Source organism: Pinus tabuliformis, chromosome 3_2 (assembly GCF_031772625.1).
Source record: "Pinus tabuliformis cultivar Carrire ecotype Pingquan chromosome 3_2, CPIR1, whole genome shotgun sequence".
Lineage (NCBI taxonomy): Eukaryota > Viridiplantae > Streptophyta > Pinopsida > Pinales > Pinaceae > Pinus > Pinus tabuliformis.
The window spans coordinates 1,169,549,376-1,169,569,856 of NC_142302.1; positions in this window are offsets into that span (position 1 = coordinate 1,169,549,376).

Sequence of the window (20,481 nt, forward strand, 5' to 3'; positions counted from 1 at the left end):
TCCAATTTTGAACTTAGAGAGCTAATAAAAGCAACTTTAAAAATTTTAAATAAAACATTGATTTCAGCTCTTATGTCTCATGTTCTTGTAGCAGATTTGGAAAAGAAAGAAAAAACATCTCTAGAATTCTTACCAGCCTTGGAGATTCCTCTTGAATATCTTATGCACAATTCACAAATATCATCATATAACAACTGAAAAAAAATCACTTCCTATTAGATTTAAGAGTTCTAAAAATTCATCTTTGATTCCTTTGAGTAGGAGTGTTTTTAAGATCTCTATTTCCAAATACTTATGCTTTGATTTTTGAAGGTTATAATGAAATTGATCTACATAGTCCTCCAAGCTTTCATATTACCCTTGTATCATATTGAAAATATCTTTATCGGCTTTGCAATAGTCTTGGTACTTCTTCAAGAATATGTTCTTCATGTCCTCCCATGTTTGGATGCAATTCCCACCTAGGCTCATGAACCATCGAAGAGATGCTCCTTTTAAAGTAAGAGGAAAAACTTTCAACCTTTGATCATTAGTACAATAATCATATCCTCTACAAAGTATTTCAAACTCAAATAAGAATGTATCTGGATCTTCATTTGTCAAGCCATGAAAATTTGGTAGAGAAGATGGGGGAATTATGTGCATATGTGTCACTCCTCCTAAATCTTTGATAGGGAATTCAAAAGTAGAAATGTGAGCCATTTCTTACTATAAAAGAAGTTGTTCTTCATGTGTTTCTTCGAGGCTCCTTCTTCAAATGTTCCTGTCAATCAGTTAGTGAAATGGGTGGTGCTTACATCACCACTTGAGTGGAATCATGAGTTTTGTTTTTTTTTTTAAATTTATATCATTTTTCTTAGTCATTCACACAGAAATTCAAACATTTATTTCTACTCTATGTTCTTTAAAAATCCTTCTGGAAAGCGGGCAGGGGAGCAGGGCTTTTACATGCTCCGTACGCAGATTCTTACCTTCCATTTTTAATACCCAATTCTTTCCTAACAGACACTCATTAGATGCACACTACTCTTAGAAATGGCTACACTCTCCCCGACAACGATGCCAAAATGTTGAGTGATAAAAGGTGTCCTTTTAAATCCTAATTATCTTCACATTTTTTGTCAACCCAGGGATGATTTTCTATTTCAAGAGTTTACTCAGTCTGAGGCGACTATTTATTGAAGAGTAATGTTTTGCAGTATAGTGCTTAAAATGCAAAAGTAAATGAATGCCAGAAACAAAATCTAATCGGAATAGCAAGAAAATGAAATTTTCTGAACTAAATCATTCACTCAAAAAATCATCAGTCGAGGACTCAGTAATGATAACTCTCTCCCCTGTAAACTGACGCAAATGAAAATCAATCATAAGAAAGATCTCCAATCTGAGAACTTAGACATCTATAGTCAATGTTCTTTACAGTTGTTGATCTTTCAATCCACACTAAAGCAAATAATAACAATTCAATTGGATATTCTTACTAAAACACACTTGCTGCAATATCAATTAAAAGATGAAATCAAATCCTTGTAGAAAAGAACAACAACTAAGTCTATTGGAAAACTAAACAACAAAGATAATTAAATAGAAATAAAAGCAACTGAAAATGTAACTGAATCAGTAATATTAATCTAGTAGAATGAACATTAATCGCGGGTATTAAAGCAACAACAATCGCAGTTATAATTGAACAGTAACTTAATTAAACAGCAATTGCAATTATAAATGAGCAAAACTTAAATGAACCACAGTCTTAATTAGACAACGCAGTATTAGATCAGAATTAACATTAGGACATTTCAAGTTATAATTAATAATTTTGTCACTAACGCAATCCAATTATGATTTCAATATAACAGAGCAATTATGCGAAATCTTCATAAACAAAAGATTATTGAATAAAACAAATTAAAAAAATGAAAAGGAAATCAAACCATCACACAGAAGAAATCGTAAAGATATAATACAGCAACAACTTAATCCACCAGAGGTTGGGCCCTTAGCTGCCAGTGAATACTGCTAGCCTACTTCAGATAAGGCGAATGAACAACAACCCTTTTACTTATTAATCATCAAACTATGAAATCATTACAACAGCAAAAGCATTAAGAATTACAATGGTAATGCAACAATTCCCCTTTCCTCCTATCCTATCCTATCTCTAATAATCCCTAACTTAATCTCTCATAATCTATTCCATCATGAATAATCAATCATCTTAAATCCCCTTCTCTGGTCTCTGTTTTCATTTAAATAGAGAGAGAGCATAGAGCAGTTATAATAGAGATGATTACAATATGATTTCTATTACAAAATTTGATTGTTATCACCAAATTGATAAGCAAGATTATATCTGAAATATCTTTCCACCAATCATTTAACATGAACAGGTCGAATTTGGCATTGCAACTGGGATAATTTGGAAAACGGCCACAACAGTGAATCTGAAAAAAATGTCTTCAGATAACCTTCCGTTTCTCTTAGTACGGGCTGAATTTGGGAAAACTACTCATTAGAAAACTAATCTGGTCCGTTCTAAACAAAACCCATGTTTCAGATTTTCCAGAATCTTCTCCATTTGCCTGAACCGTTCAATGCAAAATCGTCACTTCTTATTCCAGCGAATTTCTAAGTCGACACATTTAATGATGAGTTGGAGATCAAATATTCAATCTGGAAAATATCTTGGGGCTAAAATGGTGAGTGATGCTACAACCAATTTATTGATAAACCATAATTGGTAAAAACATGCATAATAATCAATTTATTAAAAATAAAGGATAAGAAATAATATTTGTCCATAAGAGCATAACTAATTATAAAATGGAATTATATGATAAATGACGTGATAAAGAATGGTAGAAATAGACGTTAGAAAGTGATAATAATAATGACATATTAAAGGCCCAACACAAGGAAGCAGAAGAAGAGACAAAGCCAATATATATAATGAACCAGCGTTGACAATGGTAGGCCAAACCTACAGGTATGTCAAAAGATCCATCCCATTTCTTTCCTTCTTCATAGTTTAATCAGCAACGAAACCCTAGGGCAGCATGGCAAGGCCAATCACCTTACTCAAATTGGAAACCTCAGCCATTCCCTATGACACCGTGGTCAACTCAATCCTTTCTAGGTAATGGCCAGCCAAATTCTCCTTTTACTCTTGTTTGGCAAGGTAATCCCTATCCATACCAGTGTCCTACTTCCACTTCTCAAAATCCGAACTGGTCTAAAAATTGGCAGCAACCTTTGGGAATATCCAATACTCCTATGGGGACAGGTCCTTAACCTCAACCTGCATTATCATATCGTTAACCATTACAACATTATCCTCAGTCTCTTCTGTGCCCTCAACTACCAGCTCAACCGAATTTGAATCCCAATAACAGACCTCTTCAACTGGTGCAGATTGTCAAAAGCTTAGAATATGAGATTGAACAAAAAGAATGTAATGAACTAAGATTGAGGTCAGGACATATCATCACTCCTGAGGAAAACCAGGATTGACCATCAATTGAGATCAAAACACCACCTGTACATATAGCACCACCTGTAATTGATACTAAAATAAATCAAGGAGAAGAGACAAATTAGCATAAAGATCCTGAGGATCTAATAGTCACTTCTCCCCCATTCCTCGAAAGGTTAACGATACTTAAGCCAATTATTTACCCAAATTTTGATCTTGTAGGGGAACTAAAAAATCTTTGTATAAAAATTTCGTTCCTCCAGGCCATATAGGACATTCCCATCTATGCTAAAACAATTAAACAGCTATGTGTAAAGAATCTTGTGAGGAAAGAAATAACTTCACCCACCATTCATGTTGTAGGAAACTTATCTGATTTACTCTTGGGAGGGGAAACTCTGGTAAAGTATGAAGATCCTAGGAATCCCATAGTGATAGTTCAAATATATGGCCACTCTTTTCCCAATACTCTAGTTGATCTGGGTGCAACCATTAACATTTTAATAGTAGAAACTTGTCAAGCACTTAGTATTACAGCCTTGGAACCAACCACCACCTTACTAGAACTTGTTGATCATTTGGTGGTAAGGCCAGAAGGAACTTTACAAGATATTACGGTTTATGTTGATTCATGGGAGTATCAAGTAGATTTCCTTTTTATAAACCCAAAGAGTCGATTGGATGGGCACCCTTTGATACTTGGCTGACCTTGACTAGCAACAACTTATGCATATATAGGCTTCCGAGAGGGAAACATGACTATTGCAAAGGGGAATGTTGTAAAAAATATTGTTTTATATCCCCTTACCAAACCAAGTCTACCAATTGTAAAAATATGTAAATATCCACCGACATACCTGGAAGAAACCATCCGTTCACCACTCACAGTGGCAGAGGAACTTGAATTCAGAGATCAGACTGAAGATGACATTATCAACAACTTTATCTATCAGCCAGCTAATGTGAGCGATGTAAAGTGTCAAATGTTAAAAGAAATTCTGGATAACGAAGCCTTAGAATATCCCTTAAAGGATATCGATGATCAACACATCCAACCGGCTGTTGTTCATAACAACAAGCTTGTGGAAATTGAACCAGGCAAGTTTTAAACATTAATGGTAGCCTAGATAGTGATTAGCAACAAAATCTCATTGAGGTCCTCCAAAAATATGAAGGGGCTTTTGCCTAGGATTATCCCGACATGAAGGGTATAGACCCACAGTTGTGTACACATCACATCTATACTAAAAAGGATGCTCGTCCTATCCGGCAACCTCAGCAGAGATTGAATCCACATCTCAAGGACATTGTGAAAGAAGAGTTACAAAAGTTGTTGGATGTGAATTTCATTTATCCTATTTTAGATAGAAAATGGGTTTCTCCATTGGTGGTCATCCCCAAGAAAAATGGGAAGTTGCATATCTGTGTGGATTACCAGGAATTGAATAAGGAAACACATAAATATCACTTCCCTCTTCCCTTTATTAATCAAGTCCTTGATACTTTGGCAGGGAAGTAGTTATTTTCCTTTATAGATGGCTTCAGCAACTCCAATCAAATTCAAATAACCCCTAAAGATGAAGACAAAACAACCTTCGCCTGTTCCTAGGGTACATTCACTTACAGAGTGTTACCATTTGGCTTATGCAATGCCCTAGCCACATTCCAAAGAGTTATACTCATTATTTTTTATGACCTAATAAATGAAAGACTTGAGGTATATATGGATGACTTTGATCAAGCACTGCAACCATTAGAAAAGGTTTTAGAACAATGCATTTCTACCAGGTTATGTTTAAGCAATGTCAAGTGTTACATGATAATGATCGAAGGCGTAATCTTGGGATATTATATTTTTGCAGTAGGGATACAAGTAGATCCAGCAAAAATACAGGTAATTCTTTTACTACCTACACACTGTACTCAGACGGAGGTATGTAGCTTCTTGGGATATGCAGGCTATTATCGTAAGTTTATTCAAAAAATTTCACAAATTGTTGTGCCTTTAAATGCTTTAACTGGAAATGTTAATTTCAAGTTGTGTAACAAATGTGACACAAATTTTACAGGTTTAAAGAAACTAGTCTCAACGACACCAGTATTATGAGGAGAAAAATGGGAGATGCCTTTTCACATATCCACAGACACATCAGATGCAATGATACACATTCTCCTCTGCGAAGAGGAGGACATAAAACCATATGCTATATATTGTATTAGAAAAAAACTTACTACTGCAAAGCTCAATTATACAGTAACAGAAAAAAGAATTCTTAGCTGTCATTTATGCCATAAACAAATTTAGACATTATATAACTGGCCATGAAGTTTTTCTGTATACTAATCACTCTGCCATTTGGCATTTAGCTAACAATCCTATCAAAAATTGTCGAGTGACTCGTTGGCTATTTCTCTTACAGGAGTTTGACATCACCATCAAAGATCGTCCGAGGAAGGAAAACCCAATTGCTAATTTTCTATCCTGAGTTCGGAAGATAAATGATCCATTAGCAGTAGATGACCAATTTCGAAACGAACATTTGTTTGTTGTAGCAGTCAAGTTGCCATCGTACGCATATGTGGCAAATTATCTGGCAGTGGGGAACATGCCCACATTGGCTATTTCTCTTGCAGGAGTTTGACATCACTATCAAAGATCGTCCAGAGAAGGAAAACCTAGTCACCGATTTTCTATCTCAAGTTCCAAAGATAAATGATCCACTAGCAGTAGACGACTAATTTTTAGATGAACATTTATTTTCCATAGTAGACAAGACACCATCGTACGCAGATGTGGAAAATTATATGGTAGTGGGGAAGCTCCCTAGGAATTGGAAAGCAAGGGAAAGGAAACAGATCGTCAATGCAACACCCAATTCTCTTGGATTGGTGGATATCTTTTCCACATAGGGTCCGATATGTGTATATGAAGATGCATTCGTGAGGATGAGATTTATGACATCTTGAAGGCTTTCCATGATGAGCCTTGCAGGGGACACTTTGCATATCGAAGGATAGGGAACAAGGTACTACATATGGGCTATTATTGGCCCATTATTTTTAAATATGCTAAGAAATATGCCCAGGCTTGTGATAGCTACCAAAGGATGGGCCGGCTCAGCCAATATGATGAAATTTATCTGCAGCCCCAACTAGTCATAGGACCCTTCAAACAATGGGCATTAGACTTTGTTGCCCATTCCATCCGCCATAAAATCCAAAAGCCTACATACTGGTTGCCACATATTATGTGACGAAATGAGTAGAAACAATAGATTTACCAAGAGCTACAGAGGAAATTGTGATTAACTTCCTCTTTGGGTTATTCGTGCAGTATCATTTACCATGGGAAGTGATAACAAATGGGGGAGGAAAATTTGTAGCACACATGATCCAAAAGGGATCCTAAAACCTCTAAGTCTTCATATATCTTAACTATCAGAAACACTATCGGAAGGGAAAATGATGAAAGAATGGTAGAAAACAGAGCTAAGCGAAGGCAGAAGTAACACTGCATAGGAGCTATCGAAGTGGACTAATCAACGGTCCAGATCAAATCAGCATATCACAATCGACGGAGGCCGGTGGGAGATATCGGAGGCAGCTGTATGAAAATCACGATAGCGGTCAACATGAGTCAATGAGGACCATTGATTGAGCGTGCACATCAACGGTCCAGATCTACTCACAATATCGCATCACTAAAACACAAGGAGCACTTAACCCACGGCCTGAAGACTATGCAATATGCGATTGTGATATATCACATCGCAATATCCCATCACAACTATATAAGCGGTGATACCAAAGACCAGCAACCATACGATACGTCGATAGCCGATAAGGTCGATCGGAGTGATTGACAATCAAAGATCGAGGAAGATATGAAACATGAGATAAAGCAGACCTGAAAGGGTTTATGGATGTGAATTGATAAATTTTGAGTTCTGATAAAAAGGGATTTGTCGGGTTTTTATATGTATTTACACATTTCCGTTATAAAACCGAAATACAAAGGAAATGCACCCAAAGCGATAAAACCGGACCCAAAAGGTTTATAAATGCAGCTTTATATTATTTGAGTTCCGTGGTAACTGGGATTTCTGGTAGGCCTTAGGTGGTAAGTGGTAATGAACGGGCTCCGCTCGCTCCCATACACTGACTGACACATGGCTTGGTGCAGGAGAGAGAAAACCGTCTTTTCGGGCGAGTAATTTCCACGCATATTAGCCACTCGAAATGAATATTAGCCATTGGATCAGAGATCACACAAATCAATGGTGGGCATGCGATAGCAACCAAAGGTGGACCCAATAGGATTATAGGGCGGATTCGATATTATTTGAAGTTTGATAGAAAGCGTTTTGTCAGATTTTTCAGTGTTTTTAGTGTATTTCTCTGTGTAAACAGAGAAACATGTTCCCAGGGATTTCAACCACACTAGTGGTCCTTTCCATTTAAAAACAGGTGGCCACCATACCTGAGGGAGTTCTACAATGATTTTTTAACACTCAAAAAGGGATTTGAATAGACAGCAGCCGAGAGCCAGAGAACCCGAAAGGGGAGACGAATAGAAAAGCACCGATAGGCTTAAAATCCATTCAATGGCAAAGATAGAGGAGGCAGTTGCTAAGACAGAGAGAAAGCAGAAGATAGAGAGCAAGAGGGAGAGTCTGTGTACTCTTATAGACTTGAAGATTTCAAGTAAATCCTTGTTGTTTTGTCACTGTTGTGTTGAGACTCGATTTGAGCTCACATTTGTAATTATCTACTCTTGAAGACATAATATAGAGGTCAACACTGAAAGCTGGACTAGGATACGTAGCCAGGAAGTCTGGTGAACTCCTTGATTATTTTGTTGTGTTAATGTGTGTGACTGTTATGCTTTCTAACTGCTCGTTATCTATATTATTCGCAATCTTTTCGATCCATTACACTAAGTAATATAGGTGTTCCTGCACATGAGTCTATAATACCTTTATATTGATTTAAGATCTCATTTTCAGATCAAGTGGTAGTAGAGCTTTAGGTTTTGTTAAGGTTAGACAAGCTTGTGCTAGATTTTGAATGCTAACTAAATTAAAGCTCACATTAGGAGAAGGAGAACTTGTTGAGGCTAATCCAGATATTGGAAGAGTCTATTCTCAGAGGATAATGGTAGAAGAAACTCAATTGAGATCAGAATCTCAATTTATGGAAGGTTTTAAGGCACTCCAAGCCATGGTGGAAGAGATGTATCTGGAATTTAAGAAGGGTAGAGGTGAAAGCCCCTCAACACCTAAATCAGACAAAGGAGTAGAGAAACCTTTTCTAGTTGCTTCTCCAGAAGGAAAAGGAAAAGGAGAAATGCATCCTCCACCAACTCCTCCACCATCACCTTCATCATCCTCATCATCTTCTTCACATAAAACTAGCCCTGAAAAGAAAAAGAAGAAAACTTCTTTGAATAAATTAGATGTGAAGTTTGATTTGCTAATTTATGATGAAGAACTAAATGCAGAGAAGCTAGATAATTAGATAAGATAGATTGATGTATATTGCAGGGTGCATAACATTGATTCAAAAAGGAGGAAGATTCAGTTGGCTAGCCTTCGACTTGAAGGAACTGCACTAGTATGGTGGGAAGACAAGACACAAGCTGATCTAAAAAAACATGGTAAAATCCTTTCTACCAGGAAAGACTATGTTTCTTCTATCAAAAAGCAATTCTATCCTTTAGCTTACATGCAGCAAGCAATGATGAGTCAACAAAATCTTCGCCAGTTGAAGGGTCAGAGTGTACAAAGTTATACTCAGGAATCCAGGAAAAGTGCTTTAACTCTAGGAATATCATTAGACTCACCTGAGAATTTATTGAAGTATATAGGTGGTCTACATGGTTATTTAAAGCATACTATGCTCATGTTTAATCCCACTAGCTTAGACAATGTATTAGTTCAAGCAATACATCTAGAAGCTAGAGGTAAGAATGTAAACCCAAAGATTTGGGGAACATCTAAATCTTCTGTAAGAAAGAAAAAGGAAAAGAAGAAACTTAAATGGAAGGAGAGGAAAGAAAACACTGTAATGAAGGATAAACCTTCATGCACTCATTGAAAGAAAGATGGACATGATGAGGCACACTACTGGTCTTTGCATCCAAAACTGAAACCCAAGAAGTTCGGTGGTAAGGAGTGAAAGAATGTTGTAGCTATTCAGTAGGACTTGGGATCAGATTTAGGCAATGAAACAACAGTTATAGCCACAGGTATTAGAGGTAAATATTCTGAAGCATCCACAAGTAATTTTGCACAATCTGTTAATAATGAAAGTAATGTCAGAGAAAGAAATGAGCTTTTTCGTATTAGAGTAATTTCCAACCATAATAAGGTTGATACTCTGTTTGATAGTTGATCACAAGTAAATTTGATTTCTGAAACAATTGTAAAGAAGTTGGTATTACAAACAAAACCTCATGAGAAGCCATATCCATTAGGTTGGGTGTGTGATAAAAAAAAGCTACAAGAAACGAGACAATGTAAACTTAGGTTTGCTATTGGATCAATATTTGTAGTTGAGGTTGAGTTAGATATAGTTCCCTTGGATATATGTGGTATTGTTTTGGGAAGTCCATACTTGTATGATAGGAAAGCTATCTTCTATAGAACTGAAAATAAGTATCAAGTCACTAAAGATGGAATATAATATATTGTAAGAGCTCATAAACTCAAAAATAACTATTCTCTCGTTAACTTGAGACAGATGAAAATAACTGCGAATTCAAGTAAGCAGTTTTTACTAATGGTTATAAAGGCAAAGGATCCTAAAAAATTCAATGCATTTGAAGGTTGTGATCATAAATAGAAAGCTGATTGAGTTAAATTTGTTTCAGAGTATGATGTTCTATTTCAAAAACCAAAAGGTTTGCCACCCAAGCAAGAAATTGTACATGATATTTGTTTGCAGCAAGATGCTCCATTACCTAACATTGGAATGTACAGGTTTTCAGCTTTATAGAATGCATAGTTAAAGAAGCAGGTATAGGAGTTGCTCATAAAAGGGTTTATACGACCAAGCACATCACCATGTGGATCTCCAATCATGTTGGTGAGAAAGAAAGATGGACTGTGGAGAATTTGCATTGATTATAGAGCATTGAATAAAATAACGATCAAGAATCGTTATCCTCTTCCTCATATTGATGATCTATTAGATCAATTGAAAGAAGAAATTTACTTTTCTAAGTTGGACTTGCGGAGTGGTTATCATCGGGTTAGAGCTGCAGAACAAGATGCATGGAAGACTGCTTTCAAGACAAAGCAAGGACTGTATGAATGGTTGGTTATGCCTTTTGGCTTAACTAATTCGCTTGCTACATTTATGAGAGTTATGAATGATGTACTCAGACCTTTTATTGATTATTTTGTAATTGTTTATTTAGATGACATTCTTGTTTTTAGTAAGATAAGGGAAGACCATGTAAAGCATGTAAAGTAGACTTTGGATGTTTTGAAAAGATAAAATCTCTATGTAAAACTGTCAAAATGTGAATTTGGCAAAACATCTTTAAATTATTTGGGTCATATTGTAGGGGTTGGTGAATTGAAGATAGATCCCTCTAAGGTTGAAGTCATTGTGAACTGGCCTAAGCCCAAATATGCTACAGAGGTTAGGAGTTTCCTAGGGGCATCACAATACTAGGGAAAGTTTATTGCTAACTTTTCATTGATTGCAGCTCCATTACATGCTTTAACAGGATTGAAATAGGTGTTTAAATGGGGAGGCAAATAGCAGAAAGCATTCGACACCTTAAAACAAAAAATTAGTACAGGACCAGTACTGGGACTGCCAAATCTTCAACATCCATTTGAGATTGAGAAAGATGCCAGTGACTATGCCATGGGAGCAATGTTGATGCAACACGGTAAACCCACATGCTATCATTCTGATACATTTACTTCTGCAGTAATTAATTATCCCACGTGTGATAAAGAATTGTATGCATTAGTACAAGGTGTGAAAAAGTGGAAACATTACCTAATTGGTAAGGAAACAATCATACATATAGATCATCAACCATTTCAATATTTGCACTCACAAACTAAATTGTAGCAATCAAGACATTATAGGTGGATGGGTTTTCTACAACAATTTCATCTTGTCATTAGATATAAGAAGGGCATACACAATAAGGTTGTAGAGATGTTATCAAGACCAATCATAAATGCATCTACTATACTTAGGAATAACTCAGTCATGCATGAAAGTTACATTGAACAATATGCTCAAGATGTAGATTTTAAAAATGTATATGCAACTTTAAGTCATGGAAAACAAGTAAAAGAATTGGATTATTATGTAAAGGACCAACTCTTATATCATTTGGGAAAGTTATGCATTCCACAAACTGAAAGAGTTAACATAATTCACGAAGCACATACTTCTCTAATATCAGGTCATTTTGGTGTAAGTAAGACAATTGCACAATTGCAGAGGTTCTGTTATTGGCCCAGAATGCATGAGACAATTTCTAGATATATCAAAGGGTGTACTATGTCTGTTATAAGCAATCCCTGTAATAGAAAATTAGGCTTGTACACCCCACTTCCAATTCCTTCTCGTCCTTGGGAAAGTGTTTCCATGGACTTTGTTGGGGGATTGCTAGAAGAGGTTGGATTACTTGTATGTTTTTGTGGATAGGTTCATTTTTGATACCTTGTAACAAGCAGGTTACAACTGAACAAACAACAAATTTGTTCTTTCAGAATGTATGGGTTCATTTTGTTTTACCCACTTCTATTATATCTGATCGAGATTCTCAATTTGTTGGGAAGTTTTGGTCAAATCTATGGGAGTTGATGGACACCAAATTGAAGAAGAGCACAACATTTCATCCACAAACAGATGGTCAGACAGAGGTGGTCAACAGGACAGTGATCTAGTTTCTCATATGCTATTGCGGAAAGCATCCCAAGCTTTTGGATGAGCATTTGTGTTATGTGCAACATGCTTACAACTGTGCCAAGCACTCTTCTACTCAGAGATATCCTTTTGAGACTTGTTTTAGTTTTATACCAAAGTCTCCCTTGGATTTTGTCTTTGGTAAAAACATAGCAGTTGATGGAAACAGTGATGTGGACAAAGCAACCAAGTTCATTGAACAAATCCAAGAAATTCACCAGGCAGTACAGGAATAGCTGGAAAGAAGTCAAACCAAGTACAAGGCAAGACATGACAAGCATCGAGTTGAGCATAGTTTCCAAGTTGGTGATCAAGTCTGGCTGTACATCAACAAAGATAGAATGCAAGGTGAAGGTAAGACGCTGAAACCAATAAGGTATGGACCTTTCAAGGTACTTGATAAAATTGGTGAAAATTATTTTCACCTTGATTTACCAACTTATATGCAGATCTATTCAGTCATTAATGCAGAAAACTTGAGATTGTATGAATCATCAATGATTGAAGATCCGGAACAACGAAGCTAATTGCCTTCTATTGAGGATCTGTTGCTTGAATATCTCAATGATTTGCAGGAAGACACAATTCTGGACATGAAGGTAAGAACTACACGTCGAGGGGATGTTGAGTACCTGAGGATAGGACTCAAAGGTTCAAATCCAGGCAAGGCATGATGGATAGAAATTGGACAAATGAGGGAGTTGTATTCTCACTTGATTGATGTCTAAAACCAACTTTTGGTGGTCCAAAAGCTTTTTAGTGGGAAGGCGTGATCCAAAAGGGATCCTAAAACCTCTAATTCTTCATATATCTTAACTATCAAAAACACTATCAAAAGGGAAAACATTGAAAGAATGGCAGAAAATAGAGCTAAGTGAAGGTGGAAGAAACGCTACACAGGAGCCATAGGATAAGACCGATCAATGGTCCAAATAAAACTAGCATATCGCAATCAGCGGAGGTCAGTGGGAGATATCAGAGGCAACTGTATGAAAATCGTGATAATGATCAGCACAAGTCAATGAGGACCATCAATCGAGTGTACAAATCAATGGTCCAGATCTACTCGCAATATCACATCGCTAAAACACAAGGAGGACTTAACCCATGGCCCTAAGACTATGTGATATGCGATTGCGATATATCACATCACAATATTGCATCGCAACTATATAAGGGGTGATACCAAAGACTAGCAACCATGCAATACGTCGATGTGCCGATAGACTGTAAGGCCGATCAGAGCGACCGGTGATTGGAGATAGGGGAAGATATGAAACATGTGATAAAGCCGGACCTGAAATGGTTTACGGATGCGGATTGATAAATTTTGAGTTCTAATAAAAAGGGATTTGTTTAGTTTTTCTATGTATTTACGCATTTCCATTATAAAGTCGAAATACAAAGGAAATGTACCCGATGTGATAAAACTAGACCCGAAAGGTTTATAAATGTAGCTTTATATTATTTGAGTTCCATGGTGTGATGTAGGAAATGTTCACTCTGTGGACAGAGACAACCCCTCTAGCCCTAGAGTGGGTCTAGTCAAAACAAAACAAAAAACACTAATTTCCTTAAACAGTCATTGTTGAAAGAGCCTACCTCAAACCGGTGTTCGTTGAAGCTTTCATTGCACTACTTCAGCTACCATTTCCTTCTCCTCAATAAGCAATTCTACCTAAAACAACATAAGAGAACAAAAGAACACATAATAGAATACAACAATGATCTATTTACTTATAGAGTCATCTCTTCTTCCTTCAACTTTGCCCTTCTGATCAACAAATGAGCCTATACATCTACTGCACTATTCTGCATCTCTTCAAGTGTTGAAAGGTTCCTTTCCCTCAGTTGAAACTCCATTTCTGGATCAGAGGCTTCCAGGTAGGGCAAGAGAGCGGATCCAGGAGGAGGTCTTATATTAACTGGCATTAAAAAATAGACTTGGTTAAATTTGGCATAAAATTGTTGTAATTTCTCCTCCGGCTGTCTTTTTAGCTAGTTATACTCTTCTATAATCAAGAAAGGGTTCTGGCTGACCACCCACCTATCAAGGAAAACTTTGATGAACTGCTGGAAATCAGAGATGCTAGCATTAGGCAGGGTTTTGAACCAACTCTTGACCTGGCCTTGCAAATAAAGAGCAAAAAGCCTAACACTGACATCCTCTTCATCAACTTCAAAAATGTTGAGAAAATACTCAAAATTCAATACATGTCTCTAAGCAGTGATGTTGTCGCATTCACCATCAAATCTTGGTAGATATAGGTCATGATTTTTAGGGAAAGCATGGGATATAGGAGGTAAAATCATAGGCTTGTATCGATCTAGAATTTTACAAGGTGTAGGAGTATATACAAAAGTTGCAGAATCAGTCTTGGTCTATTGAGGTTCATCAGTTTGAAGATGGCCATCACAAGATTCAGAAGAACGGTCTTGATCAAGATCAAAGGCATGTGAATATTTGGTATTCACAATCTTCATAGGGAAGGAATCAAATGCAAGCCGAGGATCTTTTCTCAAATACAATATACTTTGCAAAGCCTCGTTGACATTCTCGGGAAAAGAGAAGAAATAATTTATAACAAAGAACATAATGTCATGAATGAAATTTCAACTTGAATACCTGAGCTTTGCATGTTGTTCTTTCATTTTTCTACTGGTCAGGTTCATCCTCTAGTGGAGTCCTTAGATCTAATCTTGAAACTGATTTAGAGTCGCCGAGTGAATGATTTCAGCCTTGCTGTGTCTGATCGTTGTTTACCATCAACAATCAGATCTGAACTTGATTACATTTTGCTGAGGAACATACTACTACGATCCCCAATGGAGTTGCCACTATGTTAGTGCCTAAATCTACCTCATGATGAAGGAAGGCAAGTCTGGGGTAACATCAAACCACCCTTAACCTGGTAGCTAGCCCTACCAGGTTGTGACAGTGCCCTATCCTTGTCAATCTCAATCAGAATATGGAAAATAGGGCTTGAGATGACCGAAAATAAATGCTGATTTTAGGCTAGGTATATTAGGTCAGAATATTTTGTTTGATTTTGATGTTTGGTTGCTGGATCAAATGCAGAAGGCAGTTTTGGGTCCAGGAAATCAACTCAGATTTGCAGGAATTTCTGTGGGGTGAGGTAGGCAAGTGTTTTAGCACTTTGAATTGGATGTGATGGTAAGTCTAAGACCAGTGAGGAGTTTCAGAGGGCATGCAAGGTTCATGAGTCCTCTTCGAATAGTAGAAAACATTAAAAATTAAATGTATCCTCAAAGTAGAGCACTGAATATCAATGAATTCCACTTATTTATCTTGATTCATTTAGTTATCAAGAAAGAAGTAGATGCTGGCACATATACACATTAGAGAAACTAAATAACAAAGGAAGAAACAATGCCAAGACACATTACCATAAGAAGCCCACAAAATGCTGCAAAACCCTGGTTCATTTCCTTGCCAAACTGCAGAAGTGATTTACATTGAAGCTCAATGCATCCACAAGACTCAAACCTTTACAAATAACTAAGAAACTACATGATATAGGCATCAAACCACCTATGCTAGCCATCGGGGTCGAATCCATGAGTCAATGAGCTGTTTCAACAACATCTAAACTAGGAACTAGAAAATAGGTAGTGGAACAACTCGCCTCTAAAATTATGGAAACTGATTCATTCGAGCTCAAAACTCCTGTAACTGATGTATCTACCCCGTCAAGTCATTTTTCATCATATTTACATCATATTACATGATTTAACATTACAAATTTACCAAGGAGAAGAGAAAAAGTCAACTCATAATCAAACTGGGTGAAATTCTGGAAAATCAGGAAAAACTAGCAAAAATTCCTCCTATGTGCAACACCACTGATCCTATGTCGCCATCTCAGGAATGAAATTGACCATACTCGTATACGGCTCACTCTGTGCAGGCAATATTGAGAATTTTGGAAGGCTTCCCAAAGTCCAAATCAAGTGCAGGATAGCTCATTGGAAAGCATGGTGAGTCTACTTTCTGGAACAACTTGAATTTCTAAATTTGGTGTCCATTTGCACCTCCAAAAATTCATCCTCCCAAGACTGCTTCCTGTGTAGAAAAAAAGTGGCAGAGAGGGCAACTTTTTGGGTGTTTTTTTTCCCTTTTGGAGACCTAGAACTTGTCCAAAATTCTCATCCATTTCTGAGTATCCATACTTTTCCATGCTGATTCCAAAAATGTAAACCATTTTGCAAGAAGATGTACACAACAAAATTGCAGCGCCACCTGCTGAAAAAACCTTTTTTCTATTTCAAAATTTTCAAAAATGAAAAAAAATGCTCCAAATTTCTTGAAATTTGGCATGAGTGACCTTTGTTAAGTTCTTTGTTGGGCCAATGATTCTTCAGCCAAGATCTTGATCTCATCTTTCTCTATTTTTCTCCTCAAGGCTCTTTTTAGCTTGGCCTTCAATCTCTTCACCCTACTGTCAACATATTGTTCTTTGTTCGACTATTCACCAACATTTGGAATGCTTGTTGCTTCTGAGATAGTGGTAGGTGACAAGGTGAAGGAAACACCAGCAAGGTTCACTTGGCCATTACGTAGATGAGTGAAAAATGATCGGGAAATCTCATGATGAAACTTTACCCTCTCTACCATTTCACAAAATGGATAACAAGACTGACGTTTAAATCTAACTACAGTAAGAGGGCAAGCAAGAAATTCTGTAAGAGGGATGGGCTCTTCCCGGATGATCTCTCCCCCTTTGTGTGGATTTATTGGCACATGAGCTTCTCTGGAAGAATCAATGAGAATTTCCTCTTCCCTCTCATAATTTGAATCTTTCTCCATGCTTTTGGTATTATGATGGGTGATGAAGTTTGTAGTGAAAACAGATGAGTATGAAGGGATTTTGAAATATAAAGTAAGTGAAATGTAAGGTGAGGGTGAATGTTTGAAGGAATTATGGTAAAGGATTTATGAACGAATGGGGGAAATGAAGGAGGGAGTAGGGTTTTCAAATGTGAGATTAGGGGTTTTTAATGAAGTAGGTGTATTGAATATGTAGGATTTGGGAGCTAGGGTTTGGGAATAGGGAATTAGGGGTAGGGTTTGATGTAGAAATTAGGGTTTAATGGAATGAAGCTTGATGAGTGATAGATAGTAAGGAAGATTTGATAAGCCAAGTGTAAATGGAGGAGAAAGGAAGCTAACAACCCTTAGTGGCTTATGAGAGGTAGGTTAGCTTATTTATGTTTTATGAGAGAAATCTCAATGCCAATAGGGTTTGCTATCAAATGATGCAAAACACACTCAAGAAATCAAGTACACTTCTTTCTTAGCAAGGAGGAATTGCAAACTTACTTGGAAGCAGCATTAAATATCTTTGGAGGTGTTTTCAATAGGTGTGCATCGCCAATTCTATGCGCAACGCCAGTGTAATTTTACACTGGAAACCTACCATAGGTGTGCAATGCCAATTTTATGCGTAGCACCTTATTGCATACCATTTTTGGAGGCCTTACCAGAGTCCAAATTGTGTGCGTGATGGCTTGTTGGAAAGATTATTGAGTCTACTTTCGAAAACACCTTGCATTTTCCAATTTGATGGTCATTTGCCCTGTCAAAAGTCCAATCTTCCAAGACTGGGCAAAATGTGAAAAATGAGGCTGCCTAAATGCAGAGTGTTGTTGTAGTCAATCTTTGAAGGTATTCCTCAACTCCAAATTGAGATCATGATAGCTCATTTGAAAGCTCTCTCTATCTAGATATCATTTAAATCATCAAGCAAGTCATTTGGTCAACCAAGCTAGGAGAAATCGTGATTTTCCCAAGGCCACTCTAGAGGTGCAACAACCCTCCTCAGGCAACTTTATTTTTGACATTTCTCTAAAACCATGACCGCTGTGTAAAAACTGAAAGAGTCTTTTCTTCTTGGGTCACTGTGGGATGAAAATTTATCTCAGTTTTTCCAAATTCATCTTTTCTTGCTCAAAAACATCATTTGGGTAAAACCTATCCGGATGTGTGGAACAGGGGATTTGTCGAAATGAGGGGAAATGAAGGGGATAAGGGGATTCTAAATTCTTGAGAAACTTTTGGGAAGTAGGGATGGATGTTAGGAAGTAGGGGAAAGTGGAATATCAAAGATTGAGTGAGGGGAAGGGGTCCAAAATAGAAGAACACAGGCTTAGCCTAGAAAATTGTCAAATTGTAGCAAGAAACTAGGGTTTGTGGGAAAATGAGGAATTTGAGGGTATCAGTGATGGGAAGTGTTTAATAAGGTACATTAAGGATAGGTGATGGTGTATGAGAATCAGGATGCAAACTGTGTTGATGATTTTACCATACAGGAGAAATTACCTTCAAAACCCTAGGAGAGGGAAATGAGTCTTACCCAAGCACAACTGAAACATGAACAAGGTGTAAAATGACCCATTGGAACCTGAAATGATGATGACAACTCTTTGAATGATGGTACACTCATCTGAATGGTGACATGAACCGACACTTGCAAAACTTTGGAAGGAGTGAAAACAAACCCTAGACCTAATACCTAATGACCAAATTTTACTTGATGATTCTCTGAAATGACAAAATTCTACCTTGACACCTTAAAATCACTTTGTAAGCGCATGTTTGATCATTGGAGGAAGGCTTCAAAGACTGACACTAACATTGGCTCCAATGGGGATGGTAGCTCCTTGGAGGTGCCAAGAACACTAGATCTTTGGGAGAGTAGACCAATGCCTTATTCATTAGGCATGGAGTCAAAAACTCAAACTGAAATGCATGACTGAAAACTGACAACTTGACGACACAAACTAACTTGAAGCTGACTCAATACTAAAACACAACTGACAAACTGAAAAGTATGCTCAAAATGTGTTAGGTCCCTATAATACTAGTGATTAGCCCATTACTATTGTAGGTGTATCCCTTATTAATATTGTTGTGCCCCTATTGTCCCCATATTGTTATTACTGTGCCCCATAGAATCCCTCTATTGTTATTTTTGTGCCTTTATATTATTATTATTAGGTCAGCTGGGTTATATTGTGAATCCTTAGACTCCTATATATAGAAAGGAGGTTTTGTCATTTGAATCATCAAAGAATCATTCACTTGTGTAATGTAAAGGAGGTTGCCTCCTCAAAGAGGCTGAATTCTAAGGCGTTGATCTATCTTTTCTATCTTTTTGTGAGCTAGTTTCATAACATTTGGTATCAGAGCTTTGGATTCTAGGGTTTCGCTGCTCCAAATAGGTCATCGTGGAATTTTCGCTATAACTTTTTTCTTAGATGTTTCAGAAGCTAAAAAGAAAAACCCATTTTAGAATAAATTGCACTGAACCTCGGGTCCAAATTTCAGAGCTTTTTGTGCTATATTTGCGGAGATATGATCTGAGGAAGTTGGTCTTTTTGCAGACTCCTGAATTACATTCCAAAGAGGTGACCTGGGGAAAATCATCATAACTTTCTCTCTGAGCATCGGATTGAAATTTCGTCAAAAGGTACAGAAATAGAATGGACTTTAGTTTCTTGTATATATTTTTCAGAGCCAAAGGTCAAAATAGGGACACATGGCACGTCGTACAAGTTCGCTCTACTGAACTAGTCTATAATCAGGTCACTGTGGGATATTTGGCATAACTCTTCCTTGGAGAATCCAATTTGGATCATACTGGTGACATTGGAAAGAGGACACAGAGGACTATTGTAGATCGCAATTTCAAAACTAGATGATCCAAAATTACAGAGATACATCAGAGGCAATATCGAGCTCCTACAAAGTGAACAAAAAGGTGTGTAGATTATTTTAAATTTTTGCTTAAGCTTGGCTTGAAAAATTATTTTGAAGGAATTCAAAGGGCATAGTAAAGTATTATTATTAGTGACTGATGCCCCAAGGAAATAAAATGCAAACACCTAGTAAGCAACTTGAAAGCTCTAGCATGACTCATGAAGAAGAGGAAGAAATGCTACATGATAGTTCAAAATTACAAGACCAAGTGTAACAAACATCACTCTCACAAAAGCTAACAGAAGCTAAGATAAATGGCATGGAATCTAAGATAAATGGTGTGGAAGCT